At 36.4% G+C, this 15,385-nt stretch overlaps 1 long non-coding RNA gene across 1 annotated transcript in view; it reads left to right on the top strand.

Annotated features, from left to right (window-relative positions):
• LOC107836202 (uncharacterized) overlaps positions 1-14,538 on the top strand; it is a 39,202-nt gene extending 24,664 nt beyond the window's left edge. The window contains exon 3 of the long non-coding RNA XR_001662068.1: positions 14,343-14,538. This is a non-coding gene — a long non-coding RNA (uncharacterized LOC107836202). The remainder of the gene's footprint in view (positions 1-14,342) is intronic.
• Positions 14,539-15,385: the final 847 nt, after the last annotated feature.

Here is a 15,385-nt window from a genome sequence, read left to right as displayed (position 1 = left end):
TTCCCTGTGTAGATTCTTTGGAAACATTTCTTTTCTCTTTGGAGTTTCCTCCTGAGTGTTTCGCCTCACTTTACTTGCTTACAGAGGATAAGCTTGTATAATTTGGGATATTTTAATTTTAAATTTCAAATTAAATTAGTAAAAAGATACTGGAGGTGGAGTTGGTCCAGCTAACAAAACATCCCAGAGACCATGAGGTGGCAAAAGGGATTTGGTGTTGAGTCAGCTAATCTTTAACAATCATTAAAATATGCTTTGATTGGGACACCAATCTCATACTTGGAACTGGATCGTGACATCACTGATGATTTTTTTGTTGTTTTTGTCCCAAAAAGAAGTGTGACATTTTTTTTTTCAAATGCTGTTTATTCCTTTGTTATTCTAATCAACTTGAAGATGTTTATTTGACATGTTTAGATTTGGTCTCCACATATGTGTTTGTCCTTTTTTTGTACTGTGTAATAATCTACATTGAGTAGCAGATGTTTATCACTGATGGCTCTCTGGATATCGTAGCAGTGAACCAACTGTAAATATACAGCAGGACCTGCTTGTTAAGCAAAAATGCTCCCATGCCAATGACGGAGCGCCTGTCTTGGCAGAGTAGGACATGATTTTTCCAGGGTTTTTACATTATCACCACCAAGCAGGCAAGCAGAAGAGCTTCTTGTTGCCAAATGCTCTCCCTCAACCCATATCTTGTGGTATAAAAAATTCCTGTTTTGCCTGAGTTGACCAAATAGAACAATTATTCAGAAAGCAACAGCAACAACAAAGATCAAAAACACATTCATTGATGCCAGTAGTTATACTTGTGCAGCTAGAAAGTTGAAGAATTCAGGGGTACCTTGCTGTGAAGATGTATTTACTTAACATTAGGGGTGCACCGACTGCAGTTTTCTGGCCGATTTCCGATCACCGATCTTTAAGAAGTCTGACCTGCTGATTCCGATTTTGGCCGATACTGATTTTTTATTTATTTTTTTTATAACCAACACTGCGTTACAAGGTCACAATTCACTTTCAATGTTCCAATCTTATTTTACTGAAAAACATACCCTTGAACAATAGCCGTGAAGCAATATAAACTTGTTTTAACTACCCATGAAGTAGAGCTCTGACACACAAAGTTTAGAGATTTTTTGTACAAACGTTTAAGTAAAACAGATTCAAAAAACAAAACTTTGAACAACAGATCAGACTAGAGATATGTTTTAAGGCTCTTACCAAAAATAAAGTGCACAACAGCATGTAGACGGTGCCGTTCCACCTCGTTGAAACGTCTTGTTGCAACAGCTTCCTGGGCTGACCGAACTGTGTTTGTATCTTGTAGAGTCGGGAATATTCAAGCCACGAATGCTTAAAATGTCCAACAATTCTCCTCCTCGTTGCAACAATGTCTGCGATGCTGTGCCGCTGCTGCGCAAGCTGTCCCTCATTTACAACGTGTTGCAATGTGTGCCAGGCAGGGTAAACTTTTCAAGTTGTCATCATCCAATACTTTGGTCATATTACGGCCCGGCATATTATATTGTGGGCTCCAGTGCTGTATCAAGTTTCTGAAACCCTGCTTCTCAACGATAGAAAATGGCTGGTCATCCAATGCCTTGAACTCCTTTCCTCTTAGTAGTTTTTTTTTCTTTTTTTGTTATTGCTCGTAAGAGCGAATAGCGGGTCACCGACGGACTCTTTCCTTCCGCTGGCTTTCGCTTTAGCCTTAGCTTGACTGGTCTCTTCAAATGCTGCATATTCAGCGTGGTTTCTTAACGAGGTTTGTAGTATTAAAGTTTTTGGATGTGGTTCCACCCGACTAACTTCAGTCTTGCAAGAATCGCAACTTGCAAGCTCTTTGTCTCCTTCTTTAACTATATAATACTTCAAAACAAATGACATGGCTGCTCCTGGTGACCTGTGAACTGTGACAACGGATGTACAAACACGACCTGGTGGGCGGGTCTTTCAGTCGGCTCTCTCTAACGGCAGAAAAAAAGGGAACAACAACTGATTTTGAGACCCTTGCGGAGGTAGATAGATCAGTGGCTAAGATCTGTTTCATATGTAACTATCGGCCTAAATTAAGGAAATCGGATCCGATCGATCGGCTGGCCGATTTATCGGTGCACCCCAACTTAACATTTTTTTGTCACATTTATTTTTTCTGAAATAAGCTACTTATAGCACTAGAAAAAGACAATCAGAGTACATACACAATTTATATCTGAAATAATAATTTTATTTAAGAGGAAAAAAAACACAATTCAAGCTGTTCACTGTTGCTACATGCTCGTCCTAAGTCAATGACTTGATGCAACCTGCTAGGTTTCATTTGGTACAAAACTTTGTAAACTAATTTAATTAATTAACTGAACCTATTGCACTGGTTATTAGGTAGAATCAATTAGAAGGTATATGATTGAATTGCAATGACTTTTTTGTAAATGCCTTGAGATGACGTGATATGAATTATTTCCATATAAATAAATTGAATTGAATTGAATTGAAAAGCTATTCAACCCTGATGCAATTAGAAATAATTGCCCTCTAAAATAAACAACCCGCTGTGCCAACTAAAGTGCATATATACGATGGTTGTGTTTTGAAATGCTGCATTTGTTATACACTGGAGTTACGGACATGCAGATCTCCCAAAAAGTTCAACTTTTGTGATGCCGCTGAATATTTTCAAACATTTCTGAATCATCAGAATGTTTTGGCAAAACTCAGGCAGGCCTTTGTGTTGTTTTTGGACAGCAGTGGTTTTCACTTTGGAACTCTCTCGTGGATTGCAGTAATTTAATTGTGTTTTCACACAGTGAGGTTGACTTTGTCAAAAATTGTATTCTGTATATGCCGAACTATTGCTGGTTGAAAAAGACATTGGTAACATTTTACCCTGATAAACTTAAAAAGATAACATTTATAAGTAATCCAGTTCCTCCCCAATGGTTGTGTTCATTTCATGCAGTTTCTTTAATTATTTCTAAAGTGTTAGTTTCTCCATGTACACAAATCTAAATGATAACTGTAAGAGTTGCTTGCAGATTTTAAGGCAACTTAAGTTAAGATTTTCCAAATTTATTTGGAACTTGGATTTGAACTTCATTTTGCTTTGGTTGAATAATATAATTCTCCTAGTAGAATTAATAGATAACAGATTTGTCAATGAGGTAATGAGAAGGTGCCTAGCTAAATGGGTAGCAAGAACACAGAGTGTTGCTTATCTGCAAAGAATGTAATGCATATTCTTAGATTGTTTGTTTTATTTTTTATTTTTTGCACCTTTCAAACATCATTGTCTTTATGCTGTTTTATCTTCTTGATGCTCGGAATTCCACATGCACCTACAAGGATTAAAACGCAGCGTTAGTCATTACTTCTATGGTTTTATCCATTACCTGAGGCTCAAAGCTCTTTCAAACGAGCGTAAAACGATCTGTATCTTACCATCTAACTGCTTGGTAAGCATTTATTTTATGGAGTGCATTTGGACAGCTGGGTTAATATTAATGTGCATGTGTGTGCACACCCTCACACAGGGCCAACTGTGGGTGTACTGTTTCCATTAATGTCAGTGCTAAGATGCAACTCAGCTTTCTGAATTATGTAAATGAGGTGCTGTAAATTCATGACAGAATCAATGACTTTCATTTTTATCAAATCAATCAGGCCTCCATCAGTCCAAACTCCACACTGCTGCAAGACGCACACAAATACACACCCACACACACAATGCAAGGCCCTATATTAATCCTGCCAAGACCGGTCTTAGAGTAATGAGTTTTGGAATGATGTGTATACAGTCATAAATATAATTTTTGCTTTTAACCGTTGGCTGATTCATGAGTGTGTGTGTGCGTGTGTGTGTGTGTGTGTGAGTGTGTGTGTGTGTGTGTGTGTGTGTGTGTGTGTGTTTGCGTGTACACAAAAGCGTGTGTGTAAAAGAGAAAGAAGAGGAAAAAATCAGATTTCATTGTTTCAGTTAGGATACTTTCAAAGAAACACATTAAAAACAAGTTCTGAGTTCATTAGTGTCAAATGAAAAAAAATCCCATCCTCTTCATTCAAAATAATTCTGTTGCTTATAATAGTTTTGAAGCTGCTGGCACAAAGTATGTTGGCAAATATAAAAACACATTACATGACTCAAAGTATAAAAAAAAGAGATCAATTTGTGAAGCTTCGAGACTTTGAAGGATATGTGTAATTGATAATGTGCACCTGTAATATAAAATTGATTGTTTAAAATGTTCAGTCTGCCAATGCATAAGCAAAGTACGATCAGGAGTCTATTTTGGTATTTTATGCACAGTCAATAAGTCTTGCAATGTTGTAAAACCTTTTTCAGCTTGCTTAGCAATTAAATAGTTCCAGGAGCCTTCATCTCAGCTGCATCCAGCATTGAGCCTGCAGACTGAGGGACTGCATAGTGTAGCATGTTGATGCTATGTTATTATTGGTTGATTACATTTATTTTACAGCTATGTAAATTTATTGCTGGAGAGCATGCAGTATATAAGATACATGATTTGGAAAAATGACCAAAACACTTTGAGTATTCCGAGTTAGTTTTGAACAAAGTATGCATGCTACTGTAAGATGACATTTATTTTCTCAGAGTACAGAATTCTTGGAATATTTCATTCACGTAAGTTGCTTGTTTTTTTGTTTTTTTTTGTAGGGTGGTACTACATTTCCACCCTTCAAAGGTTGACTTCTTTGTTATTGGTAATGTGAGCTTAAAAAGCAAAGAATTGTCATCTTCAACAATCACGTTAACACTATGCAACACTTCTAATTAGCGATATCAAGGATTGAATAATAAATACTTACTGCATCTCATTTTTATGAGTTGATATATTTTCTCATGCCTGTGCCATTGTTTCCATGGCAAGTGTTGTGTCAAAATATTCTGTAAATGGTGTAATTTTCACATATCATTGGCATTTCCTGTTAAGAAATTGTCCAAACAGTCTAAGCACATGTAAAATTGATTGAAGTTTTTTGGGGCTATAAGTATATATATTTAACAAATATGGTCATTGTTACCAAGGGAATTCTCAAACTGTGAATACTATCCACTACTGCATGAGGAGTGGGGATTTGGATATGAACAACTTGGCTCTCACCCCAGGGCAGTATCTTAGCGGGGGATGTCCAAAGCACTTGAAAAGAAATAAAGTAAAGTGTCTTACTTAAAACTACTGCAACTAGGAGGTGTGAACGATACGTCACCCACAGCTTCTAATATATTGCTAAAGTTAAGGATTATTTCTTAGTTTTTAAATAATTTTTGACTGTAGTTGATCTGAAATACATTGACCCATCAAACATTCACTGGGTTATAATAAAATGAAGAGAAAGTATTTCAAAACACAGCTTGAGATTTCTGAAGCCTTCCTTCTATTTGTGAGAACAAAGAAAAGTGCATTAGGGAAAAAAGTCCATCTTAGATCGAAACGGGCATGAAAACCCTTATTTACTGACAAATCAAAACTTCACTTCATTACTCTACACTGATTACAGATCATTTATGAAACGGTGTGTGAGTTATGACCTTTTCTCCATTTGTCAAAACAATGTGTTGAAACTATAGATGGAAGGGCTTCAAGTGAGAGCACTGGGGTAAGTGAAGGGTGGGGATTGATTTTGTGCAAAATGATTGAGAACTACCTTTCATGTTGCAGCCACACATCTTTCACAGAGAAACTAAAAGGACAAGACATTAAGATATCCAAAAGTTTATAATCCAATAAGGCAGTTTTTCCTTTTAGATCATATAATGAATGCTACATTCAATTGATGAACTCTGCTGCTGCTGCTGCAGGTAGAGCAGAATTTCTTTTTTTTTTCTGCAATTGATGTATTGTATGGCTGACATAGTTTAAGAAATGAATAATATCTCATAAAGCTTACACACGATGAACAAGCAGCTCAGTGTGTAGGAAATTTAATGCCTCATAAATAGTGGACCATTCACTGAGGTAAATGATAAGCAACCTAATTATTTTTGTGTATTAAAATTCTATCAGTGCTATTCATGAAGTATGCAAGTTTTCTTATCAGTTTCAACAATCTATCAAAAACTATGAGCCGGGTAATTATTTTACCTAACCAATGAGCCCTAATTGCTCCGATAAATAAACGAGAGGAATAGATCATGAAAAACTTTTTTTTATATATTCTTAGAATCACAATATTGACACTTCAATTAAAATTAACTGATTATTTTGGAACTAGCTGTTCAAATAATAAATCTTTAACCTATTAGTGATCAAACTAATATTCTTCTTTGACTAATTAGAATCGGAAACACGAACGAACATGAAAAGTAGCTATAGTCACTGACTTTGACTATTTCTTGATTGATGCAGATCATGGCTAGCAGCAGCCCATCCTACTTAAACCCAGTGATACAGTTATAAATAACCAAGCAGCTATTTGGGGAGTTCGTCGCTTGAGGCTACTCTGAAAAATATTATTCAATTATTCAGCACATTTTCTTGTTTAGATCTTACACAAATATTTTTAGACCTAACTAAGATGGACTTCTAAGGTATGTTTAGCTTAAAGTTCACTCTCACAACTGCAATGCAACATTCTATTTGTCTATTTGTGGAAGTCAGAAAGAGCAGTGCTTTCCTCTTTTCCGTCTTTGTCAAGCCTCCATCCCTTCCCAAGTGTCATGTTGTCATGCCAACATCTTCCCTAAGCCAGGAGACGGGAAATGATTGCAACCCAACAGCACCTTCTCACAAATACACGGTTACAAACAACACACCTGTCACCTTTCTTCAATGGAAAACGGGACACACACTTTGTATGTGTGGGTAAGACCTTTTAAAACTAAAATGGCTTACTTTTAAATGTATAGATGCAATAAAGTGTTTTTTCAAAATATGTTATTAAAAGAAATGCAACTTTGTAAAATAAATTGACTTCTGAAATGTGTGCTTAGCTTTTGAGGAAACAAGGTTTAAAGATAAACGATGTTCTTAGCAAGGGCCAGCTTCATGCATTACTACACAAAAGAAGATGTGTTTGACTGCTTTGGTAGTTAATAGGATTTCTTTTTCTCCTTATATTAGGCTGGTCTGCCACATGCAAAGAGTTGAAAGCTTTAAAAAGCTGTCAAGATTCGACTTTTGGTGACTTGGATCTTGAAAATATAATTATAATGTAGCTTTAAAAATTGTATAAAAAAAATCTACACCATATGTGTTTTGACTGATGCTATTCAATTTGATGATCAATGACTGTAATTGCTAAACGTTCATAAACAACTTCAAAGACAAGAATGAAAGACTGACGTCAGGTTGACTCATGACTGGGAGGCCAGTGGTGAGAATGTCAGATGAGCTATTGTTTATTACAAGGGTAGTATAAAAAGAGGAAACGGATAAGTTTAGTCTTTCTTCTGTAGCAAAATCAATGTCGTGCCCTTTTAGACTTTATTAGATATCCGAAAGAAGTGGGAATGTGATATTGAGGTATTCTTGGACATGGATGCAAAGGACAAAGGAGGCAAATAAAGCAGAGCGCTGAACAGGGATTCAACAGGGATTCTGATTCAACATGTCTGAATTTTTGAAGTGGAGTCCTGCACAACCCAGTCACAACCTCAGTTTTGTTGCCAGGAGTTGGTAGAGGTCCTGGGATGCAACTAAAAGCAGTGTCTACATGACTTTTCTGTGTTCTGCATCTGATGGCCTCACAATGTGGTGATGCAGTGGAATCCAAAGTATGGTTCTGAGGGCATTATAGTATCCCTGACCAAAATTTGAAAATTTTTCAAATGTTGCCATACAAAACACCCAGTTGATGCAAAAATATATATTTTTTGCAAGATATTTACTTGCTAAAAGGAAAATGTTAGCTGTACCACAAAGTTTAAGTGTTTTTATTTGAATTTCATATTAAGTAGGAGGACAAACATCCACTGATGGTTTTTAATATACTGAACACGAGTGAAAATAGGAAGGATTTTCAGAGAGACCAATATCTTATTTTTGTTGCTGATTAGACAAAAGGCTTTTTAGATATTAAAATTAGAAGCCAAGTGAGTCTGTTTTTAAGACCCTTTTTATTTAGTTTTAGATAAAAGGGGTTTTATGATTTTTGTTTTTCCAACAAAAATCATAATTTCATGCAAGTTAAATATATTTTCAAAATCACATTAAAATTATTATAGCATTTCTTATACAAAAAAAATTATATTTTGTGGCTCACAATTACAACGAACTTGGAGATTTTGGCCTACACGGTAAAATATTTGGACACAGTTTGATTTACTTCCTGATTGCCGCAATGGACCGATTCGTTTTAAAATCAGTTTGCAATGTTTTACTGACTGATTTTTTTCATCGAGCTTTGCTTTTGTTTCTGCTCATCTTCTCCCGCCCTCAGGCAGTCATTTATAACCTGAATCATCCCTGACAACCTTGAGCTTAGAGAAAAATATGGTTTGATCAATTTAATCTTTAGTCCCCTAATAATTCTCGTTTATTCTCAGTTCCTTTCAGATTTCCCCTCTAAGTAGTTAGGCAATATTTTAGAATGGCAGTTTTTTTTTCTTAAACCTAAACATTGGTTAAGTTTTCATTTATCACTCATTACTTTTTTTAGTGAATTATAAAGCATAGCTTCATGTGAGATAAATTGAGAGAAAACATCTGATTAATTTTATACACTTGTCTATAGATCATGGATTTTATTACGTGAGGTAACTAAACCTATATCCCAACCTCATTTTGTTAATTCAACCCAGGCATGGACTGGTCCATGTTTGGTCCAGGGCTTAGTAAAATAATCCCAAATTGTAGATTCACTGAACAGGCTTTTATTGATCTATAACATCTATAACAATTATCAGCTTTCTTCTAGATTTCACCTGCCGCAACCAACACTGACCTGTCCATTTTTTCATTTGCTTTTATTTTACAGAGCACACCACACAAGAGACTAAAATGTGTTGCAGGTCTTTTCCTATAGGTAGTATTTTTAAACCAAAAGTAAAGGCAATACAGGCTTCTACATCTGTGCATTTAATCACGTGTCTGTAGCCTTTACCTGATTTTTATTTTGCTCAAGAATTACAGCACATTCCATTGATTGTATTTATAGACTTAAAACAGTGGGAGCTCTTTGTTTAAATGCATTGCATCTAGGATTTTTTTTTCTGTGTTCCACCTCTTGATCACCAACCTCTTCTGTTTGGAGATAAAATGGATAATTCCAGTCTTTGGTAGATTGATAGGTTCATTGCTATGGGTGCATCAGTATTCTGTCATTTTAACCTAGCAGCTTTAAAAGTGTATAAAATTTGTACTAATAAGATTGAGAAATTTTATATGTGCAAGTCCATGATTGAATATATTTCCTTGCTTCTGAATGGCCAAGCTAAGATCAGGGCAGGGACATTAACGTAATTTAATTCTGCTGCCACATTGATCCTGTCTATTGGACATGTCCTCCTAAAACATTCATGAGAAGGCAGAGGCTGTCATTGCTTTGTAACCACAAACACCAGTGGAGATTTGCTGGATCGCAGTGATTTGATTAGCGCACCATTTTAAGCACTTTGGCAAGACATAAAAAATGTTGCTTTGTCTTACTTTTTTCTTCCACTATAAATTATATTAATTTGGGCTTCCTACTTACGCAAAGGTTCACAATGGATACAGTTGGAGATATCAGTAAGAGACTTCTCAAGCTGTCTTTTAAAGATGACTGTTCATCTGTAGCTATCCAATTTACGGTTTTATGGCAGCACTTATGTGAAACATCAGTGAAAGACAACATAAAAAACATGCAGAAGGAAAATGCATTTAAAAAAAAGAGAAGGGGGAGGCAAGGAAGCCGGGGGATTTTATCACCTGAATTATTAATCAAGATAATTCAGCTCCTGCTGATAAAAATATTGGTCCCTGCCGCATGCACACTGAACACATCTGCTCCCGCAAACGCACAGAAAACTTTTATCTTGCATACTCAATGGTTATCTCTTTAAAATGGGTCAAGACAAAATAAAACTGGAGACACTTCTCATTGCTTGAGAACAAGGAAAAGAGTCACAGAGACACGGGTGGAGGAGGTGGAGAGAGACAGATGAATGTTGGGTGAAAAAAGAGGGAGAAGGAAAGTTTGCCATTAAAAGTTTTCCCTAAAATTTGCAAGATGGCAAAATGCAGTAACCTGATATTTTTAGCTGTTCACCAAAAAAATTATTTTTTTTCATACCTTTAAAACTCCTCCCAAAGTACAATGTTTAAGAACTACATCACTCCCAATGGAATTCGTTGTTTTCTGCATTGATTTCTTCTTCCTCTCTGTTACCAAGACAACAGACATACAAAATTAATGTTTGGTTCTGCTCCAGTTTGCCCTTGGCTTTTTTCTCTTATAGGTCAGAAGGTCTGAGAGCATCCAGTAATATTATAATGTATAATGGTGCACAGTGATTCAACTATTTTAAAAACTAAAAGCAGAGTTTACCCTGCAGGGGGGAGGCAATGCAATTTAATCTAACACTAAGAGATAAACAGTGACTCGGCATGAGAAACAATGAGAGGAAGCCGAAGGATGAGGTGGGAGCAACGCCCACCGATGTGACAGATGTGAGGTAGATGATGAATCCTAGAAACGGAACAATCTAATGAAAGCCAGAGTTACTTATTTGCATCGACCTCTTTTCACTTTAAACGCATTTATCCAGACAGATAGGTGGCATTCAAAACTGTAATAAAACGACACACTAATAACCTGCTTTAAGCTCACACAGTTGTTAACCTTCTCTTTAGCCTCCCACTGATATGCCCTGGAGCTATACGCTAATGTACCAAGCTCTGTTTTTCTGCAGAGTATGCTTCTTGTCAGTTTTTTTTTTTTTTTTCTATTCCCTTTTGCCACCGGCTTTGCGATAATTACATTTAAGTTTTGAGAGATCTAAATGGAATCAAGTTGAAGTAAGTGCATCACAATAAGAACTGACAAGCCATGACACCATCAAAATTTGGCTATATTGAACTTTAAAAAGGAGAAAGGCCTCCACACATGCCGTTTAATAATAAAAAAGTCTAACCAAATTGTAAGGCTATTGGGTGCGTCAACTTATATCAGATGAAGGTCATGCAGGACCCGCAGCATGACAATATCGCTTTAATAATGTGCGCAACGGCTACCAATGTGGTGTCTGATGCGTTCGGTTTGTGTTTCGTTTCCCTGTAGGAAGCTATTTTTAACACTGCCTGAAACACATGTCTGCAGCAATACAGTATATGATACCACATAAGTCATACAAAGTAGCTCTGTAAGCACTGTTTGCTGCAATGTGAGTAGTAGAATTGTCTGCCATCACTTTAAACATAATTAGTAGATGATTCCCAAAAGCAGTGCATGGAATTTTATTTAGGAACATCAGAGTAAATGGGTGCTTGATCGAATCTTGTAGATTTTTTAATTTCTTTGGACTGAATTACACCATTTGTTATAGCTACACAGTATTTATGTTGATATTTTGCAATAACTGTACAGTATTTTCATTCTGTATTTTTTGTGTATTGTATATTTTATGTGAATGTAATCTCTTCGATTGCCTGTCACTTTGCTGCTGCTGCACAGATATTTCCCAATTGTGGGATAATAAAGGATATTTCTATTCTCTGCTCGGGTGCTCTCAGTATGCATCAGAAGTCCTTTGAAGTTTGCAAGAACTATCTCAATTTTTACTGTTTTTAACACTACTGTCCTCCTAATCCAATGGGATGAAATGAAGAAAGTAAATCCCAACTCTTGAGAGTTAGATTTTGAGGAATATGATATAATTGTTTTTCATTGTTAATCATTAATCTAAGCTTCTAAGCTTCTGAATAAAACAATAATTTAATTACATAATTTATCTGTAACACTTTATCTTGTCACAGATGTTGTAATGCTTGCTGTCAGTAAGAGATGACTAGTAAAGGCTGTAAAGCTACATAATATTAATTCATACAGTACAAAAGATATTTTAATGTTAAATGAATGCATCTAAACTTTTGTCTGTGAATCTGTATTCTGCAAGTATCAGAAATTAGTAATTTTTGTAGGCATGTAAATGTTTACAAGGAATACTTCTGTGATGAATTCTTATTTTAATGGTATCAAAATCATTATTTTTAGGCATTTACCCATAATAATCCCGCTGCGGGTTTTTGTGGGATAAACCTGAATGAACCGTGTGTAAATGTTTAATAAGACTCCAATGGGATTTCCACAGTATGTAAATGAGTGAAAATCATTTACAGCTTATGATCCATTTGTCATGGATCATAAGCTGTGCCGTTCCTTGGACGACATTTCGCACAATTATATTGAGATCATAAATAATATGACATATTTAAAAGTTATAAAAACGCGTGGCATGGCATGATGCAGAATTTCTCAAACCTGCAGCTTTTTCAAACATCCGGCTAATCTGGAATTCCTTTTACACATTTATATGAATAATTCAAAAGCGCTGTGGTATTTATATGCAGTTATTTGACATTTAATTTATGCTAAACATTTTATTTTTGAGCATGTGGTGGTTGTAGTTATAAAATGTTTGCTAAGGGTGTTCTGCATAACTTCAGGTTCTTCTAAAATTACATCTGCAGAATGCCTAGTTTTATTTAGAATCCCAGAATTAAATTGAACACAGAAGATTTAATAGTGACTATTTCAAACCTTTGGACAAGTATATTTCAGAACCTGTGATGTACAGAGCTAAGAAGCAACAAAAAACGACAGAATATCTTTATGCAGCTTAATGTATGCATGTGTAACTTTACATTTTACATTTATACTTGCAAGAGAAGGTGAATTTTAATTTAGGATTTCAATTACACACACATATGTTATGTTTCTCTATCTTTGGTGGTAATTTCCATTGAATTCTATTCATTTCTACAGCCTAATGACCCTTACTGTTAACCTAACCATTACACTGCATACCTAACCCGATCAATGTACTTTAGTGCTAAGCCTAAACCCTAAACCAAAATCAGCCTTGCTCTTTGTGGAGATGAGGCTTCAGTCACAACAATGTGGTTTGTGTAAAGAAAAAAGGTCCTTACGATGTATCAAATGCTAGGTCTCATACACAAATACATCCATGTTCTTCTATTAAAACTGAGGACATACTCTAAACCTGACCAGTAAGGCAGAGTAGACCTGCAAAAAAAGTGGGGACCGGGAAAAGGTTATCATTAGGGGTGTGCCATATTGTCTTGTTTACAGTAACACCAATGCATTTTTTGACACCAGTGAAAAAAATGTATATTGTGATATCAAATGAGGGTATTTAATTGAGCCTGATCTGTCCTCAGCCTGACCAGTAGGGAGCAATTCCACACACAGTAGCTTCTGTAATGTTTTGGCCACTGCAGCTCCTGTACCTGCCATTATCTGGTGGAACTTGGCTTGGCGTCTGCTCGCCTCTCTCCTCTCCACATAGAACGAATGAACCGCTCAGCTATGGCAAAAATAAAGCTTTCTGAAACACAGACGTCTTCCCAAAAGATACATAACTTGAAGGTTAGTGAAAGATTCAGGACCACTGAGATGTACGAAACAGGAGAGTTTCTGTCCATTTTGTCAGCACTCGGTTGACTGAAAGCGCAAGCACATGACGACTTTTTGAAAACACTTTATGCACCTTAATTAATTTTGTAAAGTAAAAATCAACTGTCGGGATGAAAAGTTCTAAAAAGACTTTAAGCTAGAATGACAAGAAAATGTGGGTTTACAAAGTTGTTTTGGAAAGAATTTTGGAAAAAAACAAAGATCTCTTACCTTCCACTTCACAATTGTGTGCTATGTTGTGTTGCTCTATTTATCTAGCACCCTTGATTAAATGTTGATGCTGACATGAATGCATATTTTTTTGCTGGTGTGTTGGATCTTTTCCAAAGATTATTCAGTATTCAAGAAGTGGAGTTTATATGATTGAAAGACCACTGCTTTTTCTTCTTTGGATTTGTCCATTGTTCTTTATTCTATTTTGCACTACTGTATGCTTTACTGAGCTTAACTCATTCTCATTGATTCTCCACTCTGCATGACTCTGATCTACTCTACTTTTAAGAGACTTTTAATGAACTCGTGGAGGACAGCCAGTCGAGGCTGATGGCAATCCTATAACAGAAGATAACAGTTTAACAGCAACAGAACAGCCAATATTTAACAAAATACACAAAACAGAAGAGCAAATACTTAACAAAAGTATGTGCTGTGCTATATTGTGCAACTAGAGCAGACTCCTCAAAATTATGACAAATTTCTCTGTGTCCATCCATCCATCCATCTGTCATCTTCTGCTTATCCAGGGTCAGATCACGGGGGGAGCAGCGTAGGAGAAGCCCAGACTTCCCTCTCCTCCACTTGGGGTAAGACCTCGGCCCTCAACTTGAGAAGAAAATCTGCTGTTTTCTGGCTTAATACCATGGTTTCAGTTTTAGAGGTACTGAAAAAAACCCATTCAGGTATGATAACACAGTCAGATAGTTGGTTCTTGTGGAGTCAGCAGTACCATTGGTAAAAAACTGAAGGGACACCTATTTGTTGGCAGTTGCAGAAGCCACTTCAGAGGACTTCTGGAGGCAGAGTGCAAAAAAAAAAAATGCTTGCAAGTCTCAATTTGTTTTTGTACCTTTAGAAAATGGGTAGACAGACCGTATTTGCTAAAAGTTCTCCAGGTGATACTTTGAAGGTTTTTAAAGGGTCTTCTTTCCGCCTAGCTGGTTAGAAGAACAGTTGTCACATATGAATGAGACGACTCTTATCTGTCCAGCTCCAGATTTATTGTGGGGGTGGGTTTCTTATCTGTTAAGTCTCTAGAACAAAGAATTCTGGGGAATGTGGTTCCATTAATTTGCTTGAGAAAATGGACACCAGCATTGTCCCCAATCGTTGAAGCCAACTCACCACCACCAGGTTCTGGTCAGTGGACAGCTCGGGAACCTGCCTTCACTTGAGTGTCCAAGACATGCACCTGCAGATCAGATGAAACGACAATAAAGTCAATCCTCAAACTGCTGCCCAGGTGTCCTGGTGCAAGAAGCACAAGGATAACCTTATGCTTGGACATGGTGTGTTATGGTCAATCCCTGATGAGCACAGGAGTCCAATATCAAAACACTACTTGAGTTAATAATAACCAAACACCCACAGTACATATTTTTTATAAGTGCGTACACTTTTAGCCAAAGCTTTTACTATATTGCATAGATATTCACATTTTGCCTTGTATTTTATTTATGTTGAGTATATTTTCTGTTTCCTATATATTAGGCTGCCCAATAATTTCCCCATTGTGGGAGCAATGACGTACATCTCGTCTTATGGCCCAAAATGGGCATAGGTTGGGATG

This window comes from Poecilia formosa, unplaced genomic scaffold (assembly GCF_000485575.1).
Source record: "Poecilia formosa unplaced genomic scaffold, Poecilia_formosa-5.1.2 Scaffold44, whole genome shotgun sequence".
Taxonomy (NCBI): domain Eukaryota; kingdom Metazoa; phylum Chordata; class Actinopteri; order Cyprinodontiformes; family Poeciliidae; genus Poecilia; species Poecilia formosa.
This window is presented reverse-complemented; position numbering and strand designations above follow the sequence as displayed.